This window comes from Dermacentor variabilis, unplaced genomic scaffold (genome assembly GCF_050947875.1).
Source record: "Dermacentor variabilis isolate Ectoservices unplaced genomic scaffold, ASM5094787v1 scaffold_19, whole genome shotgun sequence".
NCBI lineage: Eukaryota > Metazoa > Arthropoda > Arachnida > Ixodida > Ixodidae > Dermacentor > Dermacentor variabilis.
Genome location: NW_027460357.1, coordinates 1,283,756 through 1,297,637, shown reverse-complemented (window position 1 = coordinate 1,297,637; position 13,882 = coordinate 1,283,756). Strand labels below are relative to the sequence as shown.

General features: G+C 43.8%; 1 long non-coding RNA gene across 1 annotated transcript; it reads right to left on the bottom strand.

The window, feature by feature from the left end:
* Nucleotides 1–990: 990 nt before the first annotated feature.
* Nucleotides 991–5,364, bottom strand: LOC142568492 (uncharacterized). Its single transcript, XR_012825443.1, has 2 exons — nt 5,265–5,364; nt 991–1,157 (listed from the first exon to the last, which is right to left on the bottom strand). It is a non-coding gene; the product is annotated as an uncharacterized LOC142568492 (long non-coding RNA).
* Nucleotides 5,365–13,882: the final 8,518 nt, after the last annotated feature.

Here is a 13,882-nt window from a genome sequence, read left to right as displayed (position 1 = left end):
AATACTGCATCATGTTTGCTATTTTGCCTTCTGTTTCAAATTCACTGCATCTATACATTTTACCAGTGCATGAGTAGGGTTCAAGGCTGTTCTTTAAAATGCTCATGAGCACTTATCATGATCAGTTCCCCATATAAGTGGTTTTGCTGATGAGAATACAGGAATACGAGCAAAATTGACATGGAACCAACATATAGATAACGTCTGCATGACTGCCTATCAAAAGTTATATTTTCTGAGAAAAAAACTGGAACATGCATCACGTAATGTAAAACTTATTGCATACACCGCCTTCATTAGGATGATACTAGAATATTCAGCCGTTGTTTGGAGTCCCCATCAAGTGATGCTTAAGAGGAAGTTGGAAAGGATACAGAGTCTGGCGGCACATTTTATTTGTTCGACATATCGAAGGAAGGAATCGGTCACGCTTATGTTACAGCGTTGCAACTTCTATCTTCTTGAGGTACGTAGGAAAAAATATAGGCTGAAGGTGCTTTATCAAATAATGCAGGATCAACTTTAGATTGATAAGCTCAAATATCTACATGCTCCAGGCAAAAGATACCCGCGAACTAACCACGCCTACATCATAAAGCCGGATCATACCAACAGTGATACATATCGATACTCATTTTTCCTGGATGCGATAGAAATATGGAACCAATTGCCAAACGCTATTGTTAGCCTAAAAGATGTCGCCGACTTTGAAAATGCTGCTGAGGCATATTTATGAAAGTTTTCGATTTAGTTTTAAAGTGCCAAGTGATATGTGCGACTTGATATTCATTGTACGTATGTTGATGAATGTCAGAAGTGTGCTGAACAGCATTCAAGTGAACATCTTATTCACTGTGAATTGACAAGTGTTAAGCAACTTTACGTACATTGACATTGTCTATATTTGATTTATGTAATTGTATTGTCCTCTCTGTTATGACCCTCTATGAGGGTTGACAGTATTAATAAATAAATAAATAGACAACAAGGAATGTGGGTAAGTACACTTTATTTTCAGCCCACGTTTTTTTAATGAATGGCTGTTATACTGCTAAAATCTGCACATTTAATAAAAGTACACTGCTCTGCTTCATCACTCCATGCTAAGTGCAAGTATCCTGTACCAGGAAGTCAAACCAAGACGTGGGATGTTCAGTCTGTGAAAATAAAAACGAGTTTGAAACATTAACGTGCAAAAACTAAAGCACACTCAAGAAAATAAACACAGCACAGGAACATATCCAATGAATCAGAATTACCTTTGAGAGCAAACATATAGTCTCTATGGCACAGTCATCATCAGCCTGGTTACGCCCACAGCAGGGCAAAGGCCTCTCCCATACTTCTCCAACAACCCCGGTCATGTACTAATTGTGGCCATGCCGTCCTTGCAAACTTCTTAATCTCATCCGTTCACCTAACTTTCTGCCGCCCCCTGCTATGCTTCCCTTCCCGTGGAATCCATTCCGTAACCCTTAATGACCTAACTTTCTGCCGCCCCCTGCTATGCTTCCCTTCCCGTGGAATCCATTCCGTAACCCTTAATGACCATCGGTTATCTTCCCTCCTCATTACATGTCCTGCCCATGCCCATTTCTTTTTCTTGATTTCAACTAAGATGTCATTAACTCGCGTTTGTTCCCTCACCCAATCTGCTCTTTTCTTATCCCTTAACGTTACACCTATCATTCTTCTTTCCATAGCTCGTTGCGTCGTCCTCAATTTGAGTAGAACTCTTTTCGTAAGCCTCCAGGTTTCTGCACCGTAGGTGAGTACTGGTAAGACACAGCTATTATATACTTTTCTCTTCAGGGATAATGGCAACCTGCTGTTCATGATCTGAGAATGCCTGCCAAATGCACCCCAGCCCATTCTTATTCTTCTGATTATTTCCGTCTCATGATCCGGATCCGCCGTCACTACCTGCCCTAAGTAGGTGTGTTCCCTTACGACTTCCAGTGTCTCGCTGCCTATTGTAAATTGCTGTTCTCTTCCGAGACTGTTAAACATTACTTTAGTTTTCTGCAGATTAATTTTTAGACCCACTCTTCTGCTTTGCCTCTCCAGGTCAGTGAGCATGCATTGCAATTGGTCCCCTGAGTTACTAAGCAAGGCAATATCATCAACGAATCGCAAGTTACTAAGGTATTCTCCATTAGCTTTTATCCCCAATTCTTCCCAATCCAGGTCTCCGAATACCTCCTGTAAACACGCTGTGAATAGCATTGGAGAGATCGTATCTCCCTGCCTGACGCCTTTCTTTATTGGGATTTTGTTGCTTGCTTTATGGAGGACTATGGTGGCTGTGGAGCCGCTATAGATATCTTTCAGTATTTTTACATACGGCTGGTCTACACCCTGATTCCGTGATGGCACAGTGAAGAAACCTTATTCCTTCGGCTTTTTTTGAGCGCGAGAAAATATTAAAGTGCATGCGTTCTCCCCATATTGTGTATCTGTCACCTTTTCACACACAACAAAGATGTCTCAATGTGCCCAACTGTCTTTGCATATCCATTTCTCTGCTCTCATACCATGATACCTACAGTTAAAGGCTGTAGCAATGCTTAGCTTGAATGAACCAACACAAGCTACATGCACTGTGCTGTTGAACATGGCATTGTAAGTTAAGATTCATGCACAGCACATTCATGTGCTATAAACATTTGATTGTGATTGTAGGCGAGATAAATAAAAAGAAGGTATGTAAATAAGAATGTTCCCTAATAAGCTATGCAGAAGTGCTCTCCCGTTTGGACAGAAGCCGAGCACAGCTGCAGTGAACAAGAAGCCAACTTGTACAGCATTTAAAATCTAGGTTCTAAATGTGTTACAGATTTTTCTGAATTCATGGTCGAAAATCTAGGTGTTAAAGGTGACAAACATTTAAACAGGTCTCTATTCGGACTGGTAATGCTATGTGTCACCTAGTTTGATAAAATATACCATATCACTGGTCTCCCAAGCTAAGGCTGCTGTCCAGTTGCAAGTGCAAATCACTCAATTATGTCTAGGGCACGTTTGAGCAAAAAGCAGCCAAGATTACTGTGCCATTGAGGTCTATTTTCTGACATCTGATTTCTTCTCAGAAAGCCACCTCTCTAAAAAAAAAACTTCACAACAACATAACCCAAACCTTTCTTGAGAAAAGCCATCACACTGGTCCTTGAACACTAATTACACAGTGGCTCCTTGTGATGTAATGTTATGTACGTCAGCACCTTACAAAGTACAGGAAAATTTAATAATGGCAGCGTGACAGGTACACAGAAAAGTAAAGGGATAAAACATCACACAGGCTGCCATGAGTGTTCATATCTCTATTTCAATGTGGATGTTTTTAGCAGTGAATACATGTTCTCATTAAACTGAGTCATAATATTACAAAAGCGAAGGGCAAGGGTCTTTACATTCTAAACTGACAAATGTGCTTTATTACGATTCACCGCAATACAGGAGGTATTTTGCAGTGAACGGTCACGTAAGGTTTTGGATAACTACGGCGGGCGTGTCCTGCAGCGCGGCCTCTTGTGTATTGCGGTAAAGCGTATTAATGTGACAAGAGCTAACCTGGCATGTATGGCTTTAGCCAACAAAAGTTCTCAAGACATCATGCATCCTGCCACGAAAATCTGCTTTGTTGAGAGTAGAACATTAGGTTCGTCACTGACAGAAACCATACATTCCAGATTCACGTAAATCTTTCCCAATATTGGCATGCTTCACCGCAACACACAAATATGTTGCGGTGATAACGGTGGTCGAACAGGCTGGTGCAAATGTTTCGACAGGGGAGCGTGCCTTCATCAGGGCAACTGCTTTCCTTGGCAGTTTTCATATACGTGAGACCCCCCCCCCACTTCCAACAGGGAGATTTAGCTGGACCTTTGCCAAGAAATGTACCGACAAGCGTTTGGTAGTGGCTGGTAGAGATGCAGGTGTCTAAAAAGCGTTGCGAAATTCGGTTCCGTAAGGTTAGCTTCAACGCAATACAAATATGTTAAGCAGTTAGACATACATGTTTTGCGGTGAATCATAGCAAGGGTACCTGGCCTTTGATGCGAAGCAGCTTCCCAAGAGGCACGCTAATCCAGTGGCTAGTTATGCAGTTCCCCGCATGCGAGTGAGTTCCCTGCGTTCGGCGGTTTCCCAGTGACATACAAGATGACATTGATTGACTGTGTTGTAAATGGGCGACGGCACTATATGCTGATGCAAAAGCGTCGTTTCGCTTTCGAAAACACCTTGACTCGCATATGACCAAAGCAGTTGAACAGGAAACTACGAAATTACGTAGCTGTTATGGAAGAAATCAACAGTTCAGAAAAAAAATGGCCGTGTAAACATTAACTGGCTTACGAGGTCGACAAACCAACGGTTCAAAGAATCACAGCCACGTCCGAAAAAAATAGCGCTGAAGGCCGGCCTGTACACTTAGGCGCCTCGGCGCGCGTAATGTAATAGGAGACGGCAGCTCCACAAGTACATCATTAAGGAACACATATATGTCGGTGAAAGCGGTCACTCTTCAGTTCTGACATGCTTCACCGCGTAACACTCGTCTACTGCGGCGAAGCTGACTTCAGGACGCCGATTTCTTCAACTCATCTAGCGAGGCAGGTCCGTTTATCACGCTTGGCAACGTTTGACATTTTCTGCATTAATTTCGTTTGTTCTTTTTAATTTTATTATCACAGTGACCCTGTATCACGCAGTGGCAGAGCTAGTGCCGCGTCTTAGGTGCGTTAGGAAAGGTAAGCGTGTATGCAGCAGGCACGGCGGCATTGGCTCTTGTTTGGAAACTTCAAGAGACGCTCTTCCGCGCAGCGATGCCATTTGTATTATTAAAAGAATGCAGGTGATGATTAAATGAGCCGCAGCAAAGCTGTAAAAAAGCAGTAGTAATGCTGTTCTAAGATCCTCTCGCTCGAGCGAGATGGTCTTAGAAAAAAAGCGCGATGCAACGCGATCTGACGGAATAGCTCGTCATGCCAGTGTTTTCTTACGTCCTCGTTCTTACGCGTACCCTCCCCTGAATCAGACTACTGAATGGTTGTGTGCACGCACTAACGATCCTGACGGAGGCAATCACTCACATGAGCAGCTCCATATAAGATGCCACGGCCCATTCCACATGCCGGCTGCAATTTGACGCGGCCATGAGGCAAAATATGCGCACAAGGTACCTAATGGTAACGCATCAAACAGCTCACAGCCCCAACCCTTTATTACACGCATATAGCGTGGAAAGATGAATTACTCACGCTCTAAGTGGGCACGGAATACGAACCGCTTCGCAGCGCAGCCGGCTCCGTAAGACAGACGCCATCAAAATGAGCGGATGTGACATCATGGGTTATAGCGGACGTGACGTCATAGGTGAACGTAGACATTTCGGGCACCTTTAGTCTGCTGTGCCACACGGCCTTTTTTTTTTGTTTTTTTTTTTTTTGGCCCCTGGCAACACTGGGATGAAGTCAAGCCAAGCCCGAGTCTCGCATTCTGGCGTGACGCTCAATCAAAAAGGAGTCTGAGCGGATGACTCGGGCATAGAGTTTCCTACAAAATTACTAGAGGGAACTCTGGCGCTAGTGTCTACGTGAGCTACAATGGGAGCGGTTGTCCCAGCATGGGAATTATGGGAAGTACATGGATTTGCCTAAACTTCGTCCTTTTTGGCTTCAAACGGCTTTGTGACTTAGTAAACTCGTCATTTTCAACAGTTTATTGCGTGATAAATAATTAAATAAACATCATTAAAATTGCCCGACTGCAGGATTCGAACACAGGGACTCTAGTACAGAAGCCTGATATTGAAACCATTAAGCCACGGATGCATGTATCGACAAGCGAATGAAACGCACTTATGAATTTATCGCGGGCATGCCAGTGCTTTGAGACGCTTGGTGCGTTTCGATTTGGGCACATAAACAAGCTCAATCATTGCAATTAATAGCAATTGTACGCGTTCCCCGGCGTCTTCTACACTTCGAAGAATATAGATTGCGCTGAAATATACGACAATAAGATTTATATAGCGTAATATACAAAGCCACAAGAACGTCTGAATCCACAAGCACGAAGATCAGACAAATCCATGTACTTCCCATCATTCCCATGGTAGGACAACGACTGCAGCGCCAGAGTTCCCTCTAGTAATTTTGTAGGAAACTCTATGGACTCGGGTACAGTGTGATTACAGTGCACTAGAAAATATTGGGTAGTGGAAGAAGCGGCGGTCCGGGCGCGAGGCATATTGTGCAGAAGCTCACCAGATGGCGCGAGCTCTCACTTCCCGAGCACCGGCTGAGGGAGTATGCGGCAGAACGCAGCAAGCGAGTGCGGCGGCACAGAGTTTCAGAATGCTGCGTTCATTTTTCCTCATGCCAAACATGTAAATATGGTTTTATGTAAGCTACCATAAGATCTGTAGCATCGGATGGCAGGGCACAGCACGTACCTGCAATGTCTGTTATAGCGATGCACGCACTTCGTGCGCCCCCCTCCTCCCTGCAGCGACAGAGTGCACTTCAAGCATTAAAATTTCACTTCTTTTTTTTACCCAGCTGCAGCAGTAACAAGTCCTGTTCATACCATAGAAAATCTATTTGTGCTGAATGCATGCATATTTATTTATTTATTTATTTATTTGTAGAGAACCTTACAAGGCCCTTACATGGGGATTGAGTAAGGGGGGCATAGAATCAATTAAGTACACACAATCTAGTAACAACAACAATATGAAATAATAATAAAAAGCACCAGCCAAGTGCACAGCCTAAAGGTTGAGAAACATAATAGCTACATAATGCTGTATATAAGTACAATAAAAAAGAACTCTTAGGTTTGTGACAAATGTATTATAGTGCAAGAAAAAGGTAGGAAAAATAACACAGAACAGTGAGTGTGATATCAATGGTTAACAAAGGTTAAGCGAGTTGAATGAGTGCCTGAATTTTTCACGATCAGTTTCCACAACTATGTTGTCGGGGAGGCTGTTCCAGAGCTGAATGGCACGGGGAATTGCAGACGAGTTGAATGCTTCTATTTTACCATAGATGCGCGTAAAGCTATCATGATTGTGTAATCTGTACGACGTGTGCGATGACGTTTCTAGGTGTAGGGAGCGTTTGTTAGTGTGGTGAGCGTATTGATGAAATAATGACAAAAAGGCTATGTCGCGACGATTACTTAGCATCTGAAGTGAAAGGTGAATTTTTATTTGGGTTACGCTAGAACGGTAGTCCTAATTTCGGGAAATGAAACGTGCGGCTCTATTTTGGATTGATTCCAGCATGGTAATTAGGTAATTTTGGTGGGGAGACCAGAGTGGAGCGGCGAACTCAAGTCGAGGGCGAACAAATGTTTGAAATGCTAGATTGCGGATAAGTGGAGGTGAGTTCCGAACGTTACGTTGCTGGTAACCCAGTGATCGAGAAGCACTGGCACAGATGTTAGTAATGTGAGAAGTCCAGGAGAGGTTTGTTGAAAGATTTACGTCTAGATATTTAAATGATGAGGTCCGAGATAATGGGACATTTTTACTGCAGTAGAAATAGTCCAAGCTAGTGCGTTTGCGGGTGAAGAACATCACTTTACATTTTGATGAATTTAGAGTCATTAGCCAGGTGTCACACCAATTAATAATTTGGTTAAGATCATTTTGGAGGATCAGGTGGTCATCAGAGCTGTTAATAGAACGATAGACAATGCAGTCATCAGTGAAAATGCGCATGCATGATAAGTTATTGGGTATGTCATTAATGTATATCAGAAAGAGTAAGGGACCAAGAACGCTTCCTTGTGGTACACCAGATGGAACATCTGAAAGGGGCAAGGAGAAGCTGTTAGCGAAAGTAAACTGCTGCCTGTTAGAAAGAAAATTTCGAAGCCAGGATAGAGTTAGTGAATCAAGTTTTAATGATGATAACTTCAAAAACAGGCGACAATGGACTACGGTCAAAAGCTTTAGAAAAATCCAGAAAGATGCTGTCAGTTTGAAGGTTTGAGTTTATGTTAAAGTGTAAATCTGTCATAAATTCAAGCAATTGCGTTTCGCACGACATCCCTCCTGAAACTCCTGCATTATTCTATCATGATGATTTAAGCAAGCCATGAGCATGTGCATTTCAGAAGCATGAGCCTCCTGAAGACAGTTTATTTCAGTCACAGTATCAGTGGGTAGGGGGAGGCATTTTCAAGAAACATACTGCAACAGAAGAATTCCACGGTAGGGAGTACACAATACCATTTCACATACTTATGTACAGTGGCTCAACTTCAGATATCTTGAGGTCTCCCGACCGTTATCTTTCGAATGGTTTGAGGACTTCACAAAAAAGTGCAGCCGTGTGGTAACATGAAAAGCTACAACCTTCACCGTCAATGATTCTGCATGGCTATCCGGTCTTGGCGGTTTCTCTAAACAATACCAATAACATCCATAACACTCTCATGATGCAGCTCTTGTGTACTGAATGTACACAAGAGCTGCACCTACCTCGACCACCTCTACCTCGACCACCGCATGCAGCTCCCATTCGGTCAGGTACGTCAGAAACGAAAGAAGCTTTTCCATAGAAGCAGATTCTGGCCGTAGGGCCGCTCCCATTTTCCCATTCCTCTCCCATTGTTTCCGCCGGTCATTGTCTTTAGGCGCTCCAAAAAGAGACAACGTGCGCCCATTTACTTCCCGAAAACCCGGATACCCGCTCTTGCATCCGGGCGCATAACAATGCGTATCGCTTTTTTTCTTCTTCTCTTCCATTATCTAAAAAGCGACAACAGGGCAGCATCGAACAGAGAAACGGTCATGCTCGGCACTTTCACTAGCTTCACTTGCAAAAATGCGAAAAGCACGGTGGCTCGTAGCAACAAGAATGACGCGGTAAAGCGCACGTGGGCAACGCGAGCTCCAACTGGCACGGTCTCCTCGGGAAGAGCACACCAGCGCCCCTAGCGGGAGTCTTCGCTCTTGGCTTCACGCTGCCTGTGCGCCCAGCCCTCCGCTCTTTCCACTACCCAATACTTCTAGCTCACTGTAAGTGTGATGGAGGTCAACAGGGACGTGTACGGAGCTGGCTCCCGGCCTTTTGTGCAGGATGGCATTCACTACAGTGGTGCCACTGGCAAAAGGATAGGGGGCAGGATGGGTCGCCAGGCAACAGCTTTTTTACGGTGACCCCGAGCCCTGAAGGAACCAGTGTAGGCGTGGACGATTCGAGGCAGGAGCTACAAGCAAGAATCGGTACTGTAGGAGAGGCAACAGAAGTAAGCACCAGAGCCAAATTAAGTCAGACATAGGGATCATTATGCAAGGTGGCAGGAATAGGCTAAAATGGGATGAAATCGAAGAGCAACTAAGGCAGGAGAACTTAATGGTTTATGGATTTGTAGAGACGCATCTTAGGGACATGGAACAACCGCCCTTATTATACATGGGAATACTGCAACAGAGTGCAGGGTAGCAGAAAGGGCGGGGGAATCGGAGCACTCATTCATAATGGCAAAGGGTCAAACAGGAATGCAAGGAGCATTTATGGCTAAAAGAAAAAGTAGCGGGGGCAAAAACACTTCCAGCCTTTGTATACCTTTGGACAGGATCAAATGCTAAAGAGGAAAAAAAATGTTGGACTGTATAGCAGCGGACATCAATGAGCTAGGAAAATGATGTGATAATTGTTTTAGGATCTTTAAAACTTATTGTGCGCAAACAAACAGGGACGAAGAATAGAAGAAACACAAGGACGAGCGCTTTCTAACAACTGGTTTTATTTTTGAAGAACCACCTGCTTATATACCCACAGATCTGCGCGATCTAGTCAAACAGAGCACGCCTATAGCGCATATAATACGCAGAGATCTGCGCGATCAAGTCAAGAGAGCACATCTACAGTACATATACCACTTGTGATAAAAAGACGTGGACCAAAGCCACCCGGTCAACATAAGAACAGCAAGGCGCATGAAACATCCACTTACAATAAAAATGCGTTAAAGATGTGATGATAGAAGTGAATTTTCTTTATCCAACAATGAAACCGATGGATGGCTGATGCATTTTTCTTTTTGTTTTTCAATCCAGTGTGCTTCCACAATTTCCCTCGCGGTTTTATTCCTATTCCTATACAAAATGTTGGTGCTACTAAGACAGGGGGAGCAATTATGTTCTTGGCAATGCATTGCCAAATGCGTGCTAGGGTGACCTTTCAGACTGGACAAGTGTTCCCTTAAACTCGTGTTAATGCATCTCGCAGTCTGCCCTACGTACACATGACCACACGTCATAGGGATCTGATAAACAACGTTCATCGCGCAATCAACAAACTGGTTCTTGTGCGGATGTTTAACATTACATTCTTTCTTTGCATCATCCTTTCTTTCGAACTTATTTTTAACCTTAGAGCACACACTACCTATGTTATTTTTTGCCGAAAATACCACTTTTACTGCGTAACTACCAGCCACCTTTTTAAGTCTGTGTGAAAGGCCGTGCACATATGGAATCACTGAAATCTTCGAAGCTACATCCTTTTGCCTTTGATTCTTTTTGCATTGTCCTTTATCCTGTTTAAGTTTTTTCATTAGCCTATCGCACGACGCCAACATCACAGCGAGCGGGTACCCAGCCTTTCTCAACCTATCAACTTGCTCAAAAAATGCACTCTTTACGGTGTGGTGACATGAATTCAACAACGCTGACTGGAAATACGAAATGACTATGCCATTCTTCACAAGCCTGGAATGGTTTGAGGCATAATTCATTAGCTGTTTAAGGCTATTAGCGCAGCTCAGGACGAGCAAAAAAGGAAACAGGTAGGGGTAATCAAAGGGAACGGAAAACAGGGTGAGCGCTAACTTCCAACTGAGGTTTATTTCGTGACACAAGACTACTTATACATTCGCAAACCATGTGACATCAACAAAGAAAGAAAACCGATAGCAACCAAGTGGCGACACATTCATACAGCCTGTGGCTGCAGTTGGAGATACGCCAATTCATTTCTTGATAATGATAATGAGGGTGAGCTTACACATGCATGGCCCAGACCAATGATAGCCTTTGCTTCGATGATTTCTCTTGTGAGCTGATTACGACTGCGACCAAGAATGACGCATTCCTCTAAGATAGGTTCGCAACCGCACGTTTTGCAGTGCTGCGCGAGAAACCCCCCAGCTGTAATACAATTCTTGGCATTGTAACCATGCTCGCGCAGCCTGTCATTCAGGCATCGGCCAGTTTGACCTACGTAACGTTTTCCGCACTTGAGTGGAAAAGAATAAACAACACAATGTGCGCAATTAACAAACTTATTTTTGTGCTTCTTGTCGCAGGAAAGAGGAGCTACCTTATTCGGATTAGTGAGTTTGCAAATCCTCATGAGCTTATTGGGGGCAGAAAATACTACACGAACATTCGCACGCTGGGCGATTTTCTTAAGATTATGCGAGACGGTGTGAATATAAGGGATGACGCTAGTCCTACCCCGAGTAGTTACAGGATTATCTGCGTGCTGGCTGTCTTTTCTACACTGTCTAAGAATTCGTTCTGCTATTGACACTTGTAGGGACACGGGATAACCAGCCTGCGAAAGCCGTTCGCACTGAGAGGCAAAGCTAGACGAAACACTATGGTGGCACGACTTTTTCAGAGCATTATTAAGACAAAGGTTAGCAATGCCTCTCTTCACCAACTTAGAATTCTAAGTTGGTGAAGAGAGGCATTGCTAACCTTTGTCTTAATAATGCTCTGAAAAAGTCGTGCCACCATAGTGTTTCGTCTAGCTTTGCCTCTCAGTGCGAACGGCTTTCGCAGGCTGGTTATCCCGTGTCCCTACAAGTGTCAATAGCAGAACGAATTCTTAGACAGTGTAGAAAAGACAGCCAGCACGCAGATAATCCTGTAACTACTCGGGGTAGGACTAGCGTCATCCCTTATATTCACACCGTCTCGCATAATCTTAAGAAAATCGCCCAGCGTGCGAATGTTCGTGTAGTATTTTCTGCCCCCAATAAGCTCATGAGGATTTGCAAACTCACTAATCCGAATAAGGTAGCTCCTCTTTCCTGCGACAAGAAGCACAAAAATAAGTTTGTTAATTGCGCACATTGTGTTGTTTATTCTTTTCCACTCAAGTGCGGAAAACGTTACGTAGGTCAAACTGGCCGATGCCTGAATGACAGGCTGCGCGAGCATGGTTACAATGCCAAGAATTGTATTACAGCTGGGGGGTTTCTCGCGCAGCACTGCAAAACGTGCGGTTGCGAACCTATCTTAGAGGAATGCGTCATTCTTGGTCGCAGTCGTAATCAGCTCACAAGAGAAATCATCGAAGCAAAGGCTATCATTGGTCTGGGCCATGCATGTGTAAGCTCACCCTCATTATCATTATCAAGAAATGAATTGGCGTATCTCCAACTGCAGCCACAGGCTGTATGAATGTGTCGCCACTTGGTTGCTATCGGTTTTCTTTCTTTGTTGATGTCACATGGTTTGCGAATGTATAAGTAGTCTTGTGTCACGAAATAAACCTCAGTTGGAAGTTAGCGCTCACCCTGTTTTCCGTTCCCTTTGATTACCCCTACCTGTTTCCTTTTTTTGCTCGTCCTGAGCTGCGCTAATAGCCTTAAACAGTTATGACATACCAACTCGCCCAAACTGCCACGCTTTTGAAATTCATTAGCGGTTTTCCAGCTCGGGGTGAGAATGACCAACATACATGTTCCGGTAGGAATTCTAACTTGACATCAAGAAATTGTAGCTTGTTATCTGCCAGTACTTCAGAAGTAAACGTTAAACCCTTGCCCTGAGAATTGAAGGCTTCTACAACCCTATTCCAGGAGACATGAATGCGCACGTTGAAGATAAGGATGGGTACACAGACTCCACAGGTAACGTGCTACTGGATATGTGTGAGAGGCATAACTTAGTTGTCTAACTCTACTGAGAAGTGTGACGGGATCATAACATGGGAGGTAGGGAGTCGACACTCGACAATAGATTATGCGTTCATGTCACATAGTATGTACGATAGATGAGGAGCCATGAATTAGATGAACAGGGCTCGAGAAGTATAGGTAGCGACCACAAACGTATCAAGTTGAGTTTTAAGAGGGAAACCAAAGCCCGAACGAGGCGTGAGGAAATGCCAGATGGGTTTTTTACTCAGAAGAGCAAGTGGAAATAGCGGCCAAACAAATTGAGGTTTGAGGTTTGAGGTTTATTTGATTTCTTTCTGTACATCAACAGAAATCGAAGCAAAAGCAAAAGGCTATACAGCCTGACAGAGGCTTTTGCTCCGAGATACAGGTGAAGAGGAAATATCAGAGGGTACTGAAACTGATTGGACTTACCAAAAGTTAATGAGACTATTTGAGCGTGAGCTAGGTAAGGTGCGAGTCAGGAAAACAAGGCAAGGGATACGAAAACTCAAGAGCTGGTGGGATGAAGAGGTTAAGAAGGCCATAAAGAAACGTCAGGAAGCCTCCAGGGAACACAGGTATTCCAAAAGTAAGGGAGAACCTGAAGCAGAAGTAGAGAGGAAATGGGTGAACTACATAAAATGCAGAAGGGAAGCGTCCTATTTGATCAACGAGAAAATCAAGACAAAAGGGTCCCAATGGCTGTCAGAAGTAAGCAATAAAAAAGATAAACAGGCAGCTAGGAAATTCTGGCAACATCTGAACTCCTTGGGTAATAGGACAAGCCTAGAGCAGAGGTATATAGTAACAGCTCAAGGTACTCGGTTAGAAGAAGAGGAGGCAATGGAGCGTATAGGAACCATGCTGAGGGAAAAATTTACAAAACAGAGAATTGGTACATGCAGCATGTCGGAGAGGGATAGCCCGGTCAATCCAGTGCTTTCGCTTGGACAAAGAGAGT